Source organism: Heptranchias perlo, chromosome 7, assembly GCF_035084215.1.
Source record: "Heptranchias perlo isolate sHepPer1 chromosome 7, sHepPer1.hap1, whole genome shotgun sequence".
In the NCBI taxonomy this organism is placed as follows: Eukaryota; Metazoa; Chordata; class Chondrichthyes; order Hexanchiformes; family Hexanchidae; genus Heptranchias; species Heptranchias perlo.
Genome location: NC_090331.1, coordinates 92,622,034 through 92,644,118, shown reverse-complemented (window position 1 = coordinate 92,644,118; position 22,085 = coordinate 92,622,034). Strand labels below are relative to the sequence as shown.

The 22,085-nt window shown below is 43.6% G+C and overlaps 1 protein-coding gene across 1 annotated transcript in view; it reads left to right on the top strand.

Annotated features, from left to right (window-relative positions):
• LOC137323411 (sperm-associated antigen 16 protein) overlaps positions 1-22,085 on the top strand; it is a 982,420-nt gene that overhangs the window by 274,190 nt on the left and 686,145 nt on the right. The gene's annotated exons all lie outside the window — the stretch shown is intronic.

The window sequence follows — 22,085 nt, the reverse complement described above, 5'->3', positions numbered from 1 at the left end:
GACAAACTTTTGGCTGGGAGATCTTTGTGTTTACACTGAAAATTCTTCGTTTCCACTCAGAATTGTTCAGTTGATACATACTTACCAACTTTTTGGACCCCCTCAAACTGACACCATCAGGATGGGGGGGCGCCATGGCTGCATTCACCACTACATCTGAACACGAGCAACATCACCAGCCTTGCCAGGCACGGCGTGCACCTCTGCCACTTGAAGCTCCACAACACAGTGCTGCGCCACAGGCATCTGTACATGAGCACAGAGGGCAACAACAGACAGAGCAACGTCACAGGAGACACTACCCTCGCCATAGAGTCTACAGACCAAAGCTCAGCTTCCTGGACCTCTCTGAGGAGCAGCGCATATGGAGACTGAGAGGGAGTTGCCAGGTAGTCGCAGACATCTGCAGCCTCCTTCATGCCGAGCTGCTCCCGGCTGGGCTGAGCAGCATCTCATTATCCGTCGCTGTCAAAGTCACCACTCACCTCAACTTCTTCACCTCCAGATCATTCCAGGCTGCCACTGGGGACATCGCCGGGGTCTCTCAGTCGTCTGCACACAAGTGCATAAGGCAGGTCACCAACAGCTTGTTTCGCAGGGCCTCGCAATATGTTAACTTCCCCATGGACGACCTCAGCCAGACAGAGAGGGCAGTGGGATTCCACTCTGTGGCTGGCTTCCCATGGGTGCAGGGTGCAATCGATTGCACCCATATAGCAATCAGAGCACCTCCACAGGAGCCAGGACTGTTCATCAACAGAAAGGAGTATCACTGCATCAACACTCAGCTCGTTTGTGATCACTGCAAAAGATTCCTTCACGTGTGCGCAGATTCCCTGGTAGCTGCCACGATTCCTTCATTCTGAGGGAATCCAACATCCCGGGGCCCTTCCACGCACCAAACACCCTTAAGGGCTGGCTTCTCAGGGACAAGGGATACCCCCAGCACACATGGCTCATGACACCTCTGAGGAATCCCATCAGCAAGCAATAGCATCGATGCAATGACAGCCACATCGCCACCAGTTCTACAATTGAGCATGCTATAGAGCTACTGAAGATGCGATTTAGGTGCCTTTATTGTTCTGGGGGACCGCTTCAATGCGCACCAGACAGAGTGGGTCGAATTATAGTTGTCTGTTGTGTCCTGCACAACAGAGAGGGGTGCCGCTTGAGAAGGCCACATCCACATCTGCCATCCACTTTGAGGAGGAGGACGAACCCATGACCAGAGAAGCGGCTCACTTGGCTGCTCGTGAGGCCAGGGAGTCACTGATACGCGAACGGTCCTTCTAACATCAGAAAGTGTGAAGAGTCCAGTCCTCAGACCAACAATCCTGCAACTACACATACACCCACTGTAAAGTGACCCAATGGGTGGCATAAAGTGTCGTCGATCATGGTGAACCTCATGAATGGGCCCTATCACAAAAGCCAGTCAAGAATGGGCAAGATGTGGCTGTAGTGGTGAGAATGAAAACATTTAATGTGAATATAACAAAAAACAAATATAAACGAAATACATGACAGTTTGTCAGACACCCTTGTGCATATCCTTTGTGCTCACAAATCCTTAGCCTACTGCTTCTACCTGGTGCATCCGCTATGGCTGTAGCAGAGGTAGTGATAGGTTGCTCATGTTCATGCCCTGACTGCTTAGATGCTTTGGGCCTATGCCCTCTGGGTTTTGGAGCCAGTGAGGGTCCCTCCAAAGACTGCTCCACCTGCACCTGTGCAGGGGCAGATTCGGCCACTTGGAGAGGAGGCAGCATTGCGGGTAGTGATTGAGAGGAGGGCAACGGGTGAGATGTGGGAGCTCTTTGAGTGGTGCCCTCACTTCCATGTCCCCTTTCTCCATCATCCCTCTTCTGGCTCAGGCCTACATCACTCCTACCATTCTGCTAGAGAACGGTTTGGAAGACGTGTGATGATTGAAAGGCCATCTCTAAAGCATCTGTCAGCCTGTTTAAGGCGGCAGAATGTTGTTCACCCTGAGTCCGAATGACCATTGTCAGAGTCTGAATGGGCTCATTTGTGAGCTGTGCTTGAAGCTCAACGGAGGCTGCCATTCTCTCCATCACAGACATTCCCGCACTTACCTGTGCTGCTATTCCACTAATGCAGGAGTTGGACTCCTCTATCCTCTGCACTATTGTGGAGAGTGCATGTGGCACCTGTTCCAGTACCTTGCAAATGTGCTGCTGTCCCTCGATCATTCTCCTTTTAGAGGATGGCCCCAGGTGTTCAGCATCTGCATCCAGCTGAGCAGAGCCTGGAGAGGAGTGCGTCCACCGACACGGACTCTCCGCAGCTGCCCCTGCCACCAATGTCTGCTCGTGCTCACTTGTGTGTGGTGACTCACCAGATCCCAATCCAGCTAACTGAGTACTAGGACCCAACGAGGTGTGAGTATCTGCGCTGGTAGATGGCTCACTAAGATGTGACTGTGCACCCTCAGAGGCCGGGAGCTCCTCTAAGGAATTGCCCTCTGCCATCACTGAAGGGCCTGTAAGAGAACAGATGTGTCATGTTGCTATGAGCATACTGAGGTGTTCAACGTGGCAAGCATTGTTAATATCAAATCATGTGTGTGATGATTGTTAAAGTTGTGTCACCAGACGTTTCTGGAGTGCCAGTCTCGGCGCCCCGACGTGTGGGAGATGTTGCTGCTGCTGGTGGCCTCCTCTACCACCTCGAACTAGGCCTTCTTGGTGGCAGAGACAGGGCACTTCCTTCCGTCCGTGGGGTAAAACACTTCCCTCCTCCTCCTTACCCCGGCCAGTAGCTGCTGCAGCGAGGCATCATTAAATCTTGGAGCAGCCTTGCCCCTGTGCTGCTCCATTGTGTCTTTTTGGTCTTTGCTGCAGCAAAAGCCTTTGGAGCAATGGCCCTAAATAGAGCCACGCTGGTTAAGTCTGCCCGCTGCGCAGCTTTCGGACGGCAACCTGGAAGTGATGTTAAGTGCCACCAATTAACTTGCGATCGTATGGGAAACTAAGATTTTATTAGTCGGATTACCCACACACGCATTGACCCCCCCACCACCCGGTGCCATTTGAAAATCGCACCCTTTGTGTCCTCCTCATAGCTTACTTTCCCACCTAGCTTTGTGTCGTCAGCAAACTTGGATGCATTACACTCGGTCCCTTCATCTAAGTCATTAATATAGATTGTAAATAGCTGAGGCCCAAGCACCGATCCTTGCGGCACTCCACTAGTTACAGCCTGCCAACCTGAGAATGACCCGTTTATCTCTACTCTGTTTCCTGTCCTTTAACCAATCCTCTTTCCATGCTAATATATTATCCCCAACCCCATGAGCCCTTACCTTCTGTAACAACCTTTTATGTGGCACCTTGTCGAATGCCTTTAGAAAGTTCAAATATACAACATCCACTGGTTCCCCTTTATCTATCCTGCTAGTTACATCCTCAAAAAACTCTAATAAATGTGACAAACATTTCCCTTTCAAGAAACCACGTTGACCCTGCCTAATCATATTATGATTTTCTAAGTGCCCCGGTACCACTTCCTTAATAATGGATTCCAGCATTTTCTCGACTACTGATGTCAGTCTAACTGGCCTGTAGTTCCCTGTTTTCTTTCTCCCTCCCTTCTTGAATGGTGGGATAACATTTGCTACCTTTCAATCCACTGGGACCATTCCAGAATTTTGAGAATTTTGGAAAATCATAACCAATGCATCCACTATCTCTCCAGCCACCTCTTTTAGAACCCTTGAATGTAGGCCATCAGGTCCAGGGGATTTGTTGGCTTTTAGTCCCATTCGTTTGTCCAGTACTTTTTCTCTAATGATATTAATTGTTTTAAGTTCCTCACCCTCATTCACCCCTTGGTTCCCCACTATTTCTGGTATGCTTTTTGTGTCTTCTACTGTGAAGACAGATACAAAATATTTGTTTAACGCATCTGCCATTTCCTGATTCCCCACTATAATTTCTCCTGTCTCAGCCTCTAAGGGACCAATGTTTACTTTTGCTACTCTTTTCCTTTTTACATACTTATAGAAATTCTTACAATCCGTTTTTATATTTCTTGCTAGTTTACTTTCATATTCTATTTTTCCCTTTTTATCAATTTTTTGGTGGTCATTTGTTGGCTTCTAAAACTCTCCCAATCCCCAGGCTTGTTATTCTTCTTGGCAACATTATAGGCTTCTTCTTTCAATCTAATACTCTCCTTAACTTCTTTAGTTAGCCATGGGTGGATCACTTTTCCTGTGAAGTTTTGTATTTCTCAATGGAATGTATACTTGTTGAGAATATTGAAATATTTCTTTAAATGTTTGCCATTGCTTTTCACCTGTCAAACCTTCTAATTTAATTTCCCTATCTACCTTTGACAACTCGCCCCTCATACCTATCGGCTTTATTTAAGTTTGAGACTCTAGTTTCTGACTTAAGTATGTTACTTTCAAACTCAATGTGAAATGTTATCATATTATGATCACTCTTCCCAAGGGGTTCTTTTACTGTGAGATTGCTAATTAACCCTGCCTCATTACACAAGACAAGATCTAAAATAGCCTGTTCCCTGGTTGGTTCCATGATGTATTGCTCTAGCAAACCATCTTGAATACATTCCATGAACTCGTCTTCCAAACTACCTTTGCCAATTTGATTTGCCCAGTCTATATGCAGATTTAAGTCCCCCATGATGACTTAATTTCCTTTTTTACAAGCTCCCATGATTTCATGATTAATACTCTGTCCAATGGTATTGATACTATTAGGGGGCCTATAAACCAATCCCACCAGCGTTAATGCCCCTTTGTTATTTCTAATTTCCACCCATATTGATTCTACTTCCTGATCTTCCGAGCCAAGATACTTCCTCATTACCTTTGGAACAGAGGAGTCTGAGGGATGACCTAGTTGAGGTGTATAAAATTATCAGGAGCTTAGAGTGAATAGGAAGGATCTGTTTCCCTTAACAGAGAGGTCAATAACCAGGGTGCTTAGATTTAAAGTAATTGGTAGAAGGATTCGAGGGGAGTTGAGGAGAATTTTTTTTCACCCAGAGGGTGGGGGGTTCTGGAACTCACTGCTTGATAGGGTGATAGAGGCAGAAACCTTCATCACATTTATAAAGTACTTTGATATGCACTTGAAGTGCTGCAACCTACAAGACTACAGACCAAGAGCTAGAAAGTGGGATTAGGCTGGATGGCTCTTTATCGGCCGGCACAGACGCGATGGGCCAAATGGCCTCCTTCTGTACCGTAAATTTCTATGATTCTATTGCACATCCTCCCAATGGTTCACATCTTGTATTGGCATTCATCATGAAACAAATGAAAGGGTGAGTTGGCATTCGAAACGCAATAATGGGCTGGTGGTGGTACTAATCAATTAATCTTATGTGCCAATATAAAAAAAGGTAACTTCAGAACATAACATTTCTTCAAACACCCATGTGCACACCCTTGGTGAATTACAGTTGCTTGAACTTACACTTCCTACCACTTCTACAAGGTGCATCCTGTGTAGTTTCAGCAGAGGTAGTGGCAGGCTGCTCAGATCCCTGCTCTGACTGCTGAGATGCTTTTGGCCTAGGACCTCTGGGTTTTGGAGCCAGTGAGGGCCCTGACAAAGACTGCTCCACCTGCACCTGTGCAGGGGCAGACTCGGCCATCGGGAGGAAGGCAGCATGCTGGGTACTGGTTGTGGGGGGGGGGGGGTGAGGATCTGGTGAGATGTGGGAGTGCTTTGAGTGGAGATCCCACTTCTATATCCCCTTTTACCATCATCCCTCTCCTGGCCCAGCGCCACATCAGGCTGGAGAGCAGCTTAGTCAACATATGTGCCATGTTGTAAGGCCATGGATAAGGTATCTGTCATCCTCTTTAAGGCGGCAGACATGCTGGCTTCCAAAGTCTGCACGGCCATGGTCATGACCTGCACAGACTCATTTGAGAGCTGTGCTTGCAGCTCCATGGAGGTGGCCGTTCTCTCCATGGCAGACATTCTCGCAATTACCTGTGATATCATTCGACTACTGTTGGAGTTGGACTCCTCGATCCTCTCCGCTATTGTGCACATTTTGCAGTACCTCTCAAAGAAGCAGCTATATCTCAATCATTCTCATTCTCAATGATGGCCCCCTGGGTTCAGCATCTGTGTCCAGCTGAGCAGAACTTGGAGAGGAGAGCGCCCTCCGTGCAGACTCTTCTCAGCTGCCCCTGCCACCAGTGTCTGCTCGTGCTCGCTTGTAAATTGTGAATCACCAAGTGACAACCCAACTAACTGTCTAACAGGACCCACCAGAGTGCCAGTATCTGTGCTAGTGCATGGCTGTATGTCCTGTGATGGTACATCCTCAAAAGGAAGGAGGGTGGGGAATCGATGTTATGAATCCCTGAAGAATCGATGTTATGAATCTACGCAGATTCTTCTTGTATACGTGAAGGCCCTGGAAGACAAAGAAAAGCAATATGAATTAGTCATGACAAAGTAACAACCTTGCCAATCACCATATTCAGTCTTCTCATAGTTCAGTCAGTCATAGATGAAATAAAGTCACCATGTGTGTGAAAAATGTTTTAAATTCTGTCACCAGGCATCTGCAAGTTCCCAGTCTTTTCATCTCCGATTGAGAGGGATGCAGATAGGAACATAGGAACAGGAGTAGGCCATTCAGCCCCTCGAGCCCGCTCCGCCATTTGATAAGATCATGGCTGATCTGTGATCTAACTCCATATACCTGCCTTTGGCCCATATCCCTTAATATCTTTGGTTGCCAAAAAGCTATCTATCTCAGATTTAAATTTAGCAATTGAGCTAGTATCAATTGCCGTATGCGGAAGAGAGTTCCAAACTTCTACAATCCTTTGTGTGTAGAAATGTTTTCTAATCTCGCTCCTGAAAGGTCTGGCTCTAATTTTTAGACTGTGCCCCCTACTCCTAAAATCCCCAACCAGCGGAAATAGTTTCTCTCTATCCACCCTATCTGTTCCCCTTAATATCTTATAAACTTCAATCAGATCACCCCTTAACCTTCGAAACTCAAGAGAATACAACCCCAATTTGTGTAATCTCTCCTCGTAACTTAACCCTTGAAGTCTGGGTATCATTCTAGTAAACCTATGCTGCACTCCCTCCAAGGCCAATATGTCCTTCCGAAGGTGCGGTGCCCAGAACTGCTCACAGTACTCCAGGTGCGGTCTAACCAGTGTTTTGTACAGCTGCAGCATAACTTCTGCCCCCTTGTACTCTAGTCCTCTAGATATAAAGGCCAGCATTCCATTAGCCTTCTTGATTATTTTCTGCACCTGTTCATGACACTTCAATGATCTATGTACCTGAACCTCTAAGTCCCTTTGGACATCCACTGTTTTTAACTTTTTACCATTTAGAAAGTACCCTGTTCTATCCTTTTTTGATCCAAAGTGGATGACCTCACATTTGTCTGCATTGAATTCCATTTGCCACAGTTTTGCCCATTCATCTAATCTATCAATATCCCTTTGTAATTTTATGTTTTCATCTACACTGCTTACAATGCCACCAATCTTTGTGTCATTGGCAAACTTAGATATGAGACTTTCTATGCCTTCATCTAAGTCATTAATAAATATTGTGAATAATTGAGGCCCCACGACAGATCCCTGCGGGACTCCACTAGTCACATCCTGCCAATGTGAGTACCTACCCATTATCCCTACTCTCTGTCGCCTTTCGCTCAGCCAACTTCCTAACCAAGTCTGTACTTTTCCCTCGATTCCATGGGCTTCTATCTTAGCTAACAGTCTCTTATGTGGGACCTTATCAAATGCCTTCTGGAAGTCCATATAAATAACATCCATTGACATTCCCCTGTCCACTGCTTTAGTCACCTCTTCAAAAAATTCAATCAGGTTTGTCAGGCACGACCTACCTTTCACAAATCCATGCTGGCTCTCTCTGATTAACTGAAAATTCTCGAGGTGTTCAGTCACCCTATCCTTAATTATAGACTCCAGCATTTTCCCCACAACAGGTGTTAGGCTAACTGGTCTATAATTCCCCGGTTTCCCTCTCCTTTCTTAAAAAGCGGAGTGACGTGCAATTTTCCAATCTAGAGGGACAGTTCCTGAATCTAGAGAACTTTGAAAGATTATAGTTAGGGCATCCGCAATGTGCTCACCTACTTTCTTTAAAACCCTGGGATGGAAACCATCTGGCCCTGGGGATTTGTCACTCTTTAGTGCTGTTATTTTCTTCATTACTGTTGCTTTACTTATGTTAATTTTATCGAGTCCCTGTCCCCGATTCAATATTAGTTTTCTTGTGATTTCCTACATGCTATCCTCTTTTTCTACTGTAAATACTGACGCAAAGTAATTGTTCAACATGTCCGCCATTTTCCCATTGTCAATGACAATATCCCCACTTTCAGTTTTTAAGGGGCCAACACTGCTCCTGACCACCCTCTTTTTTCTAATATAACTATAAAAGTTCTTCGTATTGGTTTTGATATCCCTTGCGAGTTTCTTTTCATTCTCTCTTTTTGTAGCTCTTACTATCTGTTTTGTGACCCTTTGTTGATCTTTGTATCTTTCCTATTTGCCAGGATCTGTACCATTTTTTGCCTTTTTGTATGCCCTTTCCTTATGTCTTATACTGTCCCTTACTTCTTTAGTTGTCCATGGCTGTTTTTTTTGGCCAGTAGAGTTCTTGCCCCTCAGGGGTATAAACCGATTCTGTATCATGTTAAATGTTTCTTTAAACATTTCCCACTGATCATCAGTCGTTTTACCCATTAACAGATTTTCTGCGGACAGTCTCTGTCTCATCCCATTGAAGTCGGCTTTACCCAAGTCTAGAATCTTCGCAGCTTAGATGTGTCACTTACCTCCTCTGCATCTGTGAGCTGCACTATTTGTGGAGAGCCACCTCCAGTCCTCTCCCTCTACCTTGCGTTTTGCGTTTCTTCTCCTACAAGGGACGAAAGGACAGAGCTGTGAGTGACGGGTGGTGACAATCACATTGCATAAGGATTGGAGTGAGTGGCTGGATACATGGGGAGCTGAGGAAGTGCATAAAAAGTGAAGGATGGATGCTGCTGAAACTTAAGTGAGTGTGAGGAATGATGTGATGGAGTATGCTTGGCAAGACTGAGTGAGGGGGCGGGGGTAATGTACACCCACAGGATGTAGGTGAATCAGAATCTGTACTCACTTTTTCTGACCTGGTTAGGTCATTAAAGCGTTTCCTGCATTGTGTCCAAGACCAGGGCACCGTGCTCCTGCTGCTCACCTCCTCAACCACCCCCAGCCTTGCCTTCTTGGTAGCAGAATCAGGTTTCTTCCTCCCATGGCTGGGGTAAATTATTTCCCTCCTGGTCCTCACTGCAGCCAGCAGTACTTCAAGGGAAGCATCTGTGAATCTGGATGCTAGCTTTGCTGTCTGTGAATCCATGGCTTCACTTCCTCCTTTCTCCTCCGGATTCCGTTTTTGCATTGGACTTCAGATCACGAAACCCGGAAGAAGAAATTTATTGTTTCAATTAAGTTGCAATCGCAGATTCCAACCCGCTAACTTCAATTGCGGGTTTTGTGTCCAATAAACTTCCCCTCTGCTCATTTCCGGGCTCCAAGTTAAAATCCAGGCCATGAAGTTCAATGTGGGGAAGTGTGAGGTCATCCACTTTGGATCTAAGAAAGACAATTCAGAATATTTTCTTAATTGTGATAGACTGGGAACAGTGGAGGAGCAAATGGATTTGGGTTTTGGGTGTCCAGGTACACAAATCACTGAAAGCTAGTGCACAGGTACAAAAAGTAATCAAACAGGCTAATGGAATGAAGGCCTTTATCTCAAGGTGGTTGGAATACAAAGGGGAGGAAGTTATGCTTCAGTTGTACGGAGTCTTGGTCAGACCCCATCCTCAGTACTGCGTTCAGGTTTGGGCGCCACACCTCAGGAAGGATATATTGGCCTTGAAGGGGGCACAGCATAGATTCAACAGCATGATATCAGGACTTAAAATGTTCAATTATGAGGATGGGTTGCATAAACTTGGCTTATATTGAGTTTAGAAGGTTGAGGGGTGACCTAATTGAGGTTTTTAAAATGATAAAAGGATTTGACAGAGTAGATCCAGAGAAGCTATTTCCTTTGGTGGGGGAATCCAGAATAAGGGAGAACAACTTTAAAATTAGAGCTAGACCTTTCTGGATTGAAATCAGGAAGCACTGTTTCACACAAAGGATAGTGGAAATCTGGAATTATCTTCTCCCAAAAGGCTGTGGATGCTGGAGGTCAATTGAAATTTTCAAGTTTGAGATAGAAATTTTTTTATTAGGTATGGGGACCAAGGGATTATGGATCAAAGTTGGGTAAATGTAGTTGAGGTACAGATCAGCCATGAGCAGAAGGGGCTCGAGGAACTGAATGGCCTACTACTATTCCTATGGTCAAAAATTTGGATGTGGCCAGGCTTGCATTTAATTGATCATTGACCATGTGAAGGCTTATGGTCAGGAATTTGTGTAACAATCATATACATGACTAACTTGATTGAGTGCTTTGATGAAGTAACGGAGAGCGTTGATAAGGGTAATGCGATTGATGTGTACATGGACTTTCAAAAGGCATTTGATAAAATACCACATAATAGACTTGTTAGCAAAATTAAAGCCCATGGGATTAAAGGGACAGTGTCAGCGGGAATACAAAATTGGCTACGGGACAGAAAGCAGAGAGTAGTGGTGAACGTTTGTTTTTCAGACTGGAGGGAAGTGTACACTGGTGTTCCCCAGGAGTCAGTATTAGGACCACTGCTCTTTTTGATACATATTAATGACCTGGACTTGGGTATAGAGTGTATAATTTCAAAGTTTGTAGATGACACGAAACTTGGAAATGTTGTGAACAATGTGGAGGATAGTAACAGACTTCAGAGGGACATAGACAGACTGGTGAAACGGGCAGACACATGACAGATGAAATTTAACACAGAGAAGTGTGAAGTGATACATTTTGGTAGGAAGAATGGGGAGAGGCAATATAAACTAAATGGTACAATTTTAAAGGGGGTGCAGGGACAGAGAGACCTGGAGGTGCACATACACAAATCTTTAAAGGTGGCAAGACAAGCTGAGAAGGCTGTTAAAAAAGCTTATGGGATCCTGGGCTTTATCAATAGAGGCACAGAGTACAAAAGCAAGGAAGTTATGCTAAACTTTTATAAAACACTGGTTAGGCCTCGGCTGGAGTATTGTGGCCAATTCTGGGCACCACACTTTAGGAAAGATGTCAAGGTCTTTGACAGGGTACAGAAGAGATTTACTAGAATGGTGCCAAAGCTGAGGGACATCAGTTGTGTGGAGAGATTGGAGAAGCTGGGGTTGTTCTCCTTAGAACAGAGAAGATTAAAGGGAGATTTGATAGAGGCGTTGAAAATCATGAACGGTTTTGATAGAGTAAATAAGGAGAAACTGTTCACAGTGACAGAAGGGTTGGTAACCAGAGGACACAGATTTAAGGTGATGGGCAAAAGAGCCAGAGGCCTCATGAGGAAACATTTTTTATGCAGCGAGTTGTAATAATTTGGAATGCACTTACTGAAAAGATGGTGGAAGCAGATTCAATAGTAACTTTCAAAAGGGAATTGGATAAACATTTGAAGGGAAAAAAATTACAAGGCTATGGGGAAAGAGCAAGGGAATGGGACTACTTGGTTAGCTCTTTCAAAGAGCAGGCACAGGCACGATGGACCGAGTGGCCTCCTCCTATGCTGCACCTATTATGATTCTATGATATGTCAATTTAACTGCAGATACATATAGATCTTTTAAAGAAAGACTTAAAAATGTCTAATTAATATAGCTCTGACAATGTGGTTGATAGCTTCTTGATCAAATCTAAAGAATCTGCATTTACTGATGGTGCGTACCAAGGCATTATATGGAGGTTTGTCTAGTAATATAATTTGTGTGATTCTGAAGTGCATCTAGGAAATATGTAAGGAATTGTAGATTACTGGCATATTCAAAGTGTGAAATGGATTGTTTGAGGTTAGTCCAAGTTCCTTAATAATGTGTTGGACAAACAGATTGAATCGAAGCAGTGATAATTTGCATCCGTATTACCTTCTCTGTGATTTGTAGAAACTGCTTCTCCTTGACTGATTTTGGCAACAAAATGGAACCACACATATCCACATGCACCATTATCTGAAAGAAATTTTGCAGGAATTGGAATTGCACTGATCACCTGTTCTGGGGAGTGGAGGAGCAATTAAAAAGATACTGAATGCAAGAAGCCTATTTTCTCCCTAAGCAGCTGATAAATATCATCCTCCTGTCCTGATACTCTTTAAACCTTTACCTCTAGCTATTTCCCCCATTTTCTACCACAACCCTCCAGTCCTTTTACACATGATTCTCCTCACATTGGCCCCAATTTCCATCCCCATTTTTGGGCGGAGGTAGCACGCTCAAAATCACCATGGAGAACATACCACCCTGTTCCGCCACTGCCATTTTGATTGGGTCCTTCAGACAGGTGGCCAAGGCTCCTGCCGGAAATGAGCAGAAGTCTCATTGTACAATGCAAACTGGGGACCTATGACATCAATAGGACCCTGATGAAGTTTTCAAGTACCAATTGATGAAGCACACAGATAGATTTTTAAATGATTTTTGTGGGGCCGAGAGGAGCAAAAACTAACTCGCCAAAGCCCGACTCTCCGCAGCCCTCCCCCAGGATTGCTCCCCCCATCCCCATTAGAAAATGCCGGCTGGGGTCTGAGGAGTAGCTGCCAGATTTCCCGTACCCCACCATGCATGAACTGTCAGTGCCCCAAACACGCAGGTTGCTCACTGCGAATATTAAAATTAGGCCCGGCCATGAAAATGGTTTTTACCTCTTGCTAGTGCCATTGGGTGGGCATCCCGATTGCGCCATCCACTACCTGCCTGATGTACATCCTACATGAAAATCTACCCTATTCCATTTTTGACACCTTGAGATTATACTCAATAAAAGATTTGAAAAGAAACAGAATGTGCTTTCTCTGAACAGTCGATCCAGTGGAATTTCAATTATTTGCTGGGAGGGACGGGAATGTGTTACTTCCTCCATTATCATGTATAATTGAGGTTTTGCTGCACCACAACGGATTGATTGTGATATTGTAAAGATGTCTCTGTTGTTATGTTCTTAGGATTCTCAACCAATTAGTATGACAACACAGCCACAAACTTTTTTAAGTTTCTGAAGGTGTCTTGTTGCAATTTAACTTTCTTATTAGCTGCTAAAAGTGATTACATAAGGCATTGCCTGATATTTGAGACACTGAAGAAAGGTTTATTGTAATCATAATCCTTTCATCAAGCCATCAAGACTGAATTTCTAATACTGAAAGTTTAACCCAAATGCTCACAGCTTCCCTCTGTTACCCCCTCCCCATCTGGAAAGTAAAAAACAGACTCAACAAACATGCAAAAGCTAACTAAGCATTTCCTATATAACAGAGGCTGCACTTCAAAAGTAACCCATTGGCTATAAAAATGCTTTGAGATGTCTTGAGGACTTCATTAGAGCCTATATAAATGCATGTTCTTTTGTTCTTTCATATCCACTTTTGTTTTGTTCAATGATGACCATGGTTTTAGTTTTCTTGACACTGACTTATAGTCCATATTCCAAGCTCTTATTGATTGTGCCATCATTAGCCTTTTATGGACTCAGCAATCATCACCATGTTGTCAACACGTTGGATGTTGTTCACCAGCCGACTGTTCATTTTAACAATGCAGCTGATACTGAAGCTTAATAATTTCTACAGGGATGGAGAAAGTACATGTCCTTGTGTCAGCCTGCCTTTGACACTTACCATTAAATCAAGTTATCAAATCGTATGCATGCTTCCTGTTCCCAGTATAGATTCTTCAGATATCTTTTCCATCTTGGCCAATAGTTTGCAGGATGTAAACCAGTTAATGAAGCCACTCTCTATGTCATAGTCAATGAAGCATATGTTGAACTTCTCCTCATTTACATCATTTTTGCAAATGAAAGATGCCTCCCTTGGTTCCATATTACACATAATTTATCCTTTATTGCTAGATTCATATCTATTTGATTTTATTGTACAGTTGCAGGTGGGTATCATACAGGGAAGATTCATACAGATGAAGGTTTAGATTAAACAATAGTCCAATATTCACTACACTGCTAAACAAACTAATATGTGTGTTTTTTATGTTAATGACTTGGCACATCCAGTATATGCCTGTCTTTTATGCAGAGGGAGACATGCAGTTGAAAACGAATATGCTGCCATAATGCTGAGTATTTAATTCCACTATATATTTTTGTTACACCCATTTCAGCTTATCTGCAGTTAGTAGAGGAGGGTGATTCCATTCTTCATTATTTTACACCAAAGCACTGTCATTTATTGCAAATCAGTAAAAGAGCTCTGAGATTTCAGGGATCACTCGTGCGTTCTCATCTACATGATTTGTAAATGAAACTGTGTCTTCAGGCACAGCTTCATTTTCCCTCTGTCCAAAGGGTCATCAAGCAAGTGAACTCTTAATATTGTAATGGTAATATCATTTTATGCATGCTCTGATTTGTAAGGAAGTGCTTCGCATTGTGAGCTTCAGTCATCAGGTCTTTTGAGTAGACAGGAGAGTTACTAGCGTTCTGCTATCAAGCGAATGATTTAAAGTAAGTTATGTGGGGTTGTGGTAGAAGTCAGGGATTTTTTTGTTAAGAACATAAAAGTATAAGAAATAGGAGCAGGAGTAGGCCATACGGCCCCTCGAGCCTCCTCCGCCATTCAATAAGGTAATGGCTGATCTTCGACCTCAACTCCACTTTCCCACCCAATCCCCGTATCCCTTGATTCCCTTAGAGTCCAAATATCCATTGATCTCAGACTTGAATATATTCAACGACTGAGCATCCACAGCCCTCTGGGGTGGAAAATTCCAAAGATTCACAACCCTCTGAGTGAGGAGATTCCTCCTCATCTCAGTCTTAAATGGCTGACTCTTTATCCTGAGACTATGCCCCCTAGTTCTAGACTCTCCAGCCAGGGGAAGCAGCCTCTCAGCATCTACCCTGTCAAGGCCTGCCAGAATCTTATATGTTTCAATAAGATCACCTCTCATTCTTCTAAACTCCAGAGAGTATAGGCCCATTCTACTCAATCTCTCCTCATAGGATAACCCTCTCATCCCAGGAATCAATCTAGTGAACCTTTGTTGCACTGCCTCTAAGGCAAGTATATCCTTCCTTAAGCAAGGAGACCAAAACTGTATACAGTACTCCAGGTGTGGTCTCACCAAAGCCCTGTGGAATTGCAGCAAGACTTCCTTACTCTTATACTCCAAACCCCTTGCAATAAAGGCCAACATACCATTTGCCTTACTAATTGCTTGTTGTACCTACATGTTAGTTTTCTGTGTTTCGTGTACAAGGACACCCAAATCCCTCTGAGCACCAACATTTAATAGTTTCCCTCCATTTAAAAATATTCAATTTTTCTATTCTTCCTTCTGAAGTGAATAGCTTTGCATTGTCAGCAATCTTGGATATATTGCACTCGGTCCCTTCATCTAAGTCATTAATATAGATTGTAAATAGTTGAGGCCTAAGCACTGATCCTTGCGGCACCCCACTAGTTACAGCCTGCCAAACTGTGCCACCGCCAAAGTCAAATATTATTACTTCCAGTAAGAATAAAATCCTCTTCCTCCATAATTCTATTTGTAATCTTTGGTTGCTTGCAGATTTTGTGATGGAAGAGGCATAAAATAATATTCCGAATATCCACTGTTGATTGACAAGCTGAGATGAACTGCTTTCAGTTTTTACGTGGGCTTCTAACCGTGCTTTTACTTGAGTAGGCTATGCCATCGGTGTTTTTAATGCATTATATCAACTATCATATAGTTCATTTTAAATGATATGGGGTAAAATTCAACTTTGGAGGGGCTGCAAAATGGGCGATAACGGATTGGTCACCCAGTATGTCCGCTCAGGTGAGGTGTATAATGGGTAGCAAATCCACCACCGTCCATTCTGTGCCCCTGCCAAAGTTGAGTTTTACCCCCCAGATGATGATACCCAGCTCTACCTCACCACCACCTCTTTCGACCTCTCCACTGCCTCTTATTTGTCATGCTGCTTCTCCGACATTGGATGAGCAGAAATTTCCTCCAACTAAATATTGGTAAGACTGTAGTTATTGTCTTCAGTCCCCGCCACAAACACCGTTCCCTAGCCACTGACTTCATCCCTCTCCCTGGCCACTGTCTGAGGATAAACCAGACTGTTCGCAACCTTGCCATCCTATTTGACCCAGAGATGAGCTTCCGACCCCATACCTGCTCTATCAGCAAGACCGCCTACTTCCACCTCCATAACATAGCCTGTCTCTGCCCCTGCCTCAGCTTATCTGCTGCTGAAAGCTTCATCCTTGCCTTTGTTACCTCTAGACTGGACTATTCCAATGCTCTCCTGACTGGCCTCTCACCTTCCACCCTCCATAAACTTCAGGTCATACAAAACTCTCCTGCCCATATGCTAACTCGCACCAAGTCCCATTCACCCATCACCCCTGTTTCCTCCTCTGCTCTAAGGAAAACAACCCTAGATTCTCTAGTCTCTCCACGTAACTGAAGTCTTTCATCCCCGGTACTATTCTAGTAAATCTCCTCTGCACCCTCTCTAAGGCTTTAACATCCTTCCTAAAGTGTGGTGCACAGAATTGGATGCAATACTCCAGCTAGGGCCTAACCAGTGTTTTATAAAGTTCAGCATAACTTCCTTGCTTTTGTACTCTACACCTCTATTTATAAAGCCAAGGATCCCGTATGCCTTTTTTAACAGCCTTCTCAACTTGTCCTGTCACCTTCAAAGACTTGTGCACGCCCCCAGGTCTCTCTTTTCCTGCACCCCCTTTAAAATTGTACCATTTAGTTTATATTGCCTCTCCTCATTCTTCCTACCAAAATGAATCACTTTACACTTCTCTGCGTTAAATTTCATCTGCCATGTATCTGCCCATTTCACCAGTCTGTCTACAGGAATTTCCAGTATTTACAAACCAATTGGACTTTTCCGAATGGAATTCATTTAGGTCTCCAATAAGGGATTTAATTATTGGCAGGTCACTGGTATTCCCTCATTAAATGAACTTAAAATTTGTTTCTTGAACCAGCAGTGAAGAAAAGCTCAAGCTATGTAAGAGGATTCACTATGAGAGATTTGGAACCTTGCTCTCAGAATGGCTTACCTCTCTTTCACTTTTCACTTTAACAGTCAGGCTAGGTAATTGACTGGTGAAATGGAAACTGAGTATAACTCCTTTTGAGATTTGAGTCCAAGGGGATGAACTTACTCTTTTGAGATGTACATTTATCTATTGATCTATCTATCTATCTTTTCTTTTGCAAAGTTTTTTCTCATCTTCGGTATGTTGATGTTTTTTCCTAGATGTTTTATCCTCTATCTTGGACTGTCATTACTTATATTGTAAAATAATTAAAATGCAATGTTAGATTGGAATCTTAATCTGAACAGGTTAATCCATTTGATGTTAGTACAGGTACGTGTTTGAAGTTTGAGTCAATAACAGTCACTCTAGTGGTCAGACTTGTGAAGCGGGGATAATAGTAGGAGTCGTTGTTGGTGAGGGTGGAAAATTTTACTGATTCCTTGAACAGAGGGGATAGTTTTCCAAGCAAGAATTGTTAGTTCACAAGAGTCCAACTTAAAATGTGCTTGTATTAATAGAGAAAGGACTCTCCTGTTAATCGATTACATTTAGATTATAGTGTTTAATCCTTTGTGTGGTGCTTGTCTGATTGAAGCATGTGGCTTACACCTGGCTAGCTTGATGTTGCCTGCTTTGGTTACTCTGATATTCTTAATGGCTGGTTCATGTTTCTTATACAGGCTAGAGGCAAAAGAAGGTTCCTTTGCATATTGGGGATTTCTGTAAAGAAAGAACTTGCGCATTTATATAGCGCCTTTTATGACCTCAGGATGTCCCAAATTGCTTTACAGCCAATGAAGTACTTTTGAAGTGCAGTCACTGTTGTAATGTAGGAAACGTGGCAGCCAATTTGCGCACAGCAGGGTCCCACAAACAACAATGAGATATCGATCAGATAATCTTTTTTGAGACGTTGGTTGAGGGATAAATGTTGGCCAGATTACCGAGAGAAGTCCCTTGTTCTTGTTCCATTAGTGCCATGGGATCTTTTACAGCCACCTGATAGCATAAACAGGATCTTGGTTTAATATCTCATCCGGAAGGCAGTGCTTCCGACAGACCTCTGACACTCCCTCAGTACTGCACCGATGTGTCAGCCTAGATTATGCGCTTAAGTCTCTGGAGTAACCTGCCGATCTTAACAGCAGGGCCACATTTAAATAAAATGCTGCAGTCTCTTGTGTGACACTGGCCGGATTGACAGCTGGTCGGCGGGCGGGAGCGCAAATAAACGGCAGAAGGCTGCAGTATGGACCCATGGGGATGGTCCACGGCAGTTGGTGGGGGGATAGCTCGGGGCCGTGATCGGGAAGGTGAGGTCAGCTGAGGTCGGGGCCGTGGTCAGATGGGGGGGATCAGTCTGTGATTGGGGCCGGGAGGAGGGGTCTGTCTATGATCGGGATGGGGAGGGATGCGGTCTTGCCACAATCAGGTGAATGTGGGGTGGTCCGATGCAAGGGAGGCCTAAGGCTTTCTTGTAAGGCCCAGAGGAGCATTCCTGCCCTTCCTGGTTCTTAAGAAAACCTGAAATTAAATTTTAAACTTACTGGCCCAGGATCTGGCTCCTGGCAGGTTTTGCCTGACAGGGGAGCTGACACTGCCCCCACCCTCCTCCCTCCCCACTCCCTCCGCTCCCAGCTCAGGCCTCTGGTTGATGTTGTAGATTGGATCCTGATGTCATCATCGGACCCGATCTGCATATTTAAAACTGGACCTCGATCCCTTCCTGCGGGTGTCCAGCTAGCCTGCTCAAAAGAGCAGGTTAATATGGGGATGGAGGGAAGGAAGTGGGATTGGTGGGGGTAACAGACACCCATTACTTTAACTGCCCCCCGGCCCAGTTTTCGCCAGATGCGGGCAGTTAAAATCGGGCCCTATTCAATGCTTTTCATGTCTGTTGTATGTTGAACAATAATTGCTTTCAAATGCTGTATTCAGTTCATTATATTGGGCCTTAATGAGCTGGAGCAACTTATGCTGTTGTTGCACTACAGGCACCATTTGAGAGCATTACCTGCTTTCTGAGTGGTGTAAGCCAGCAGCATACAGTCGTATTGCTCATTCTATGGGGCCGATTTTAACCCAGCACGCCTGGCACCAGTACTGGCATTGACCATGTCAGCCACCTCTGTCCAGGCCTACTAGATGGTGGCCCTGGAATTGCTCCTGCAGGTGCTGGGGGACAGTACCTCCCTCCTTGCCCTGACCTCCTCCACCAGGACCTCTAGATAAACATCAGAAAACTTAGGGGCAGCCCTCTGACCCATTTTTCAGATTTTTCTCCTTGCAGCAGTATGACAACAAAATCTGAAAGCAGGGAATACAACCTCGCTCTCAGAGGTACATTCCCGTTTTAAATAAACCTTGGGAAGTCTGCTGCAAAGAAAGTGGGCGGGCTGCCCATTTCCCAACATGTTACAATGAGGTCTGGGAGTTAAAATCACCCGGGCCTCATGCTGGCAAAATCATGGGCGGCTTCCTGCTCACTTGGCCCCATTGTCCACCCAATTGCCGCTCTGCGTTAAAATCGGGGCTAAAGTGTTTATTGGCTTTGTTTAAATTAGCATTTGATAGGTTATTACTCATCAGGAAACTGGAAAATAGAGTTGGTTGAATAATGTTTGATCCCTAGGAAGCAAAAGCAAAACATAAATATATATAAAACAAACCATTACTTAAAGACAAAATCAAGAGATATGAAAATGATGCATTATGACAGGCTGCACAACAGTGAAGTAAGGCTCTACTGCACTATATCCTGACCAAAAGTTTTAAACAGTGAAGTAAGGCTCTACTGCACTATATCCTGACCAAAAGTTTTAAATAGTGACTCCAATGGAAAAGAAAATCGTGGAGGGTGTATAACGGGCGGCCTATTCGCTAACGCCAGTTTTCCACCTGTTGGTGAAAGTTAAAATCCACCTCAATGAATCAAGTTTATTAAAGAGTAATAATAATCATTAAAGATTTGGTTAGGTAACAAGAGTTTCAGAGCTATAAACATCTTGGAGTTCTAGCAGTTCTCAGTAGGAATTTCTTTAGTTTGAATGAGGCATCCAACAATAAGAAGTTATACATGAGACCGAGTCCTCACTGTGTCTTTTGTTAACTCCCACCTCAGCAGGGAACTGGTGACCTAGCAAAAGTGTGTCATACTTATATCCAGTTTCAAGCAGCTTCTGGTTCAATAATTGTCAGTCAAAATAGACTTAAGAGGTACAAGGATGACCCCCTCGGATGTCTGTCTCAAGTTATTCACTAACTTTCAGACAAAGCATAACTCCAAGGCTGGTAAATAGGGTCCACAGTGAAGGTAGACATCAGCGCTGCTGGTCCTTCAAAGGCCTGGTACAATGGCAAATGAAATAGACTGTAACTATAAGGGAAGATCACACCCTGTGATATAAATTACTTCTATCACATGTGAGATTATGAGTCTTCTTGTGCTAATTGAACAATAGAAAAAAGAAAGACTTGCATTTATCTAACGATGCCAGGATGTCCTGAAATGCGTTACAACCAACAAAGTACTTTTTGAAGTGTAGTCACTATTGTAATGTAGGAAACGCAGCAGCCAATATGCCACAAACAGCAATGAGACAATGACCAGATAGTCTTTTTTAGGTGTTGGTTGAGGGATAAGTATTGTCCAGGACACGGGGAGAACTCCCCTGCTCTTCTTCGAAGTAGTGCCATGGGATCTTTTATATCTACCCTGGAGTTGGACTTGAACCCATGACCTTCTGACTCAGAGGCGAGAGTGCAATTGAGCCACAGCTGACACAAATGTAGTGAGAGAGCTCCATTCCACAGAGCTACTGCAGCCTTGCATATGTCTTCAAATGTATTTAAAGACATCAATGAGGAAAGGGAACCCAGTCACATTATTGAAGTAGCTATGAACCAGTGATTTTGGTACAAATGTTGTGAGCTTATATTTTTCAGATACTTGAATCAAAACATGGGCGATTGTGTATGAATTAAGATTTCATTCATTTTAATTGAAGCAGAAATGAGAGGAGGACAAATATTTTAAAAACTGATAACATTCCAGGGTATTTAATATTGCAACCAGTCGTTATTATACTTATTACAGTGATTTGCATATGTATTCACTGGTTTGTTAATCTTTTCATTTGACTTTCTCTCCCTGTTAAAGCAGCTAAAGAATTCACTGTAGCAGGGCATCTAATGGCTGTTAGTTAGACTTGCCCCTGCATGCTTCAGCTCAAAACATTTTTGCCCACAAAGTTGCTGAAAGTGTGAGCTGATAACAGTGCAGCGAGGGAAACAGGGCATCTGGGATCTGAGTGAATAGGGCAACCAACAGGGTATCTCCTTAACCAATAAGATTTAAGGATTGGGAAATAAATACAGGAAGGACTGAGTGTTCAAATTGGATAGCCATGTGGTGAAGGATAGGATATTAGAGCCTGGTCTTTAGTTGTTTCCAAGCCTTTATTCACAGAGATTCCCCTTACACACACACCACATCCTAGATAAGCTCTCCTATACAAAGGATACAAGAGAGTCCCCAATTGATACCTACCACCTGAATACAATTAACATTAATTGATATAAATCATACAATTAACAATGAGCAGGAGGGTGAATTAAAGTGGGTGAATTCAATGTCAAATCAGGTACAAAATGAGAAATAAAGAGAGGGAAAGAAAGATTGGATTAAGAGAGAGAGGAAAAAGAAACAGAAAGGAAAAGTAGGGAAAAAAATTAAAATTTGACATTTTTAAAATCTCCCCGAAAATTAAAAACCTGAAGGAATGAGACTTCACACTTGTAAAAGTTAATTTTCAGTGCCAGAGAGGATGATTGGCAGTCATTAA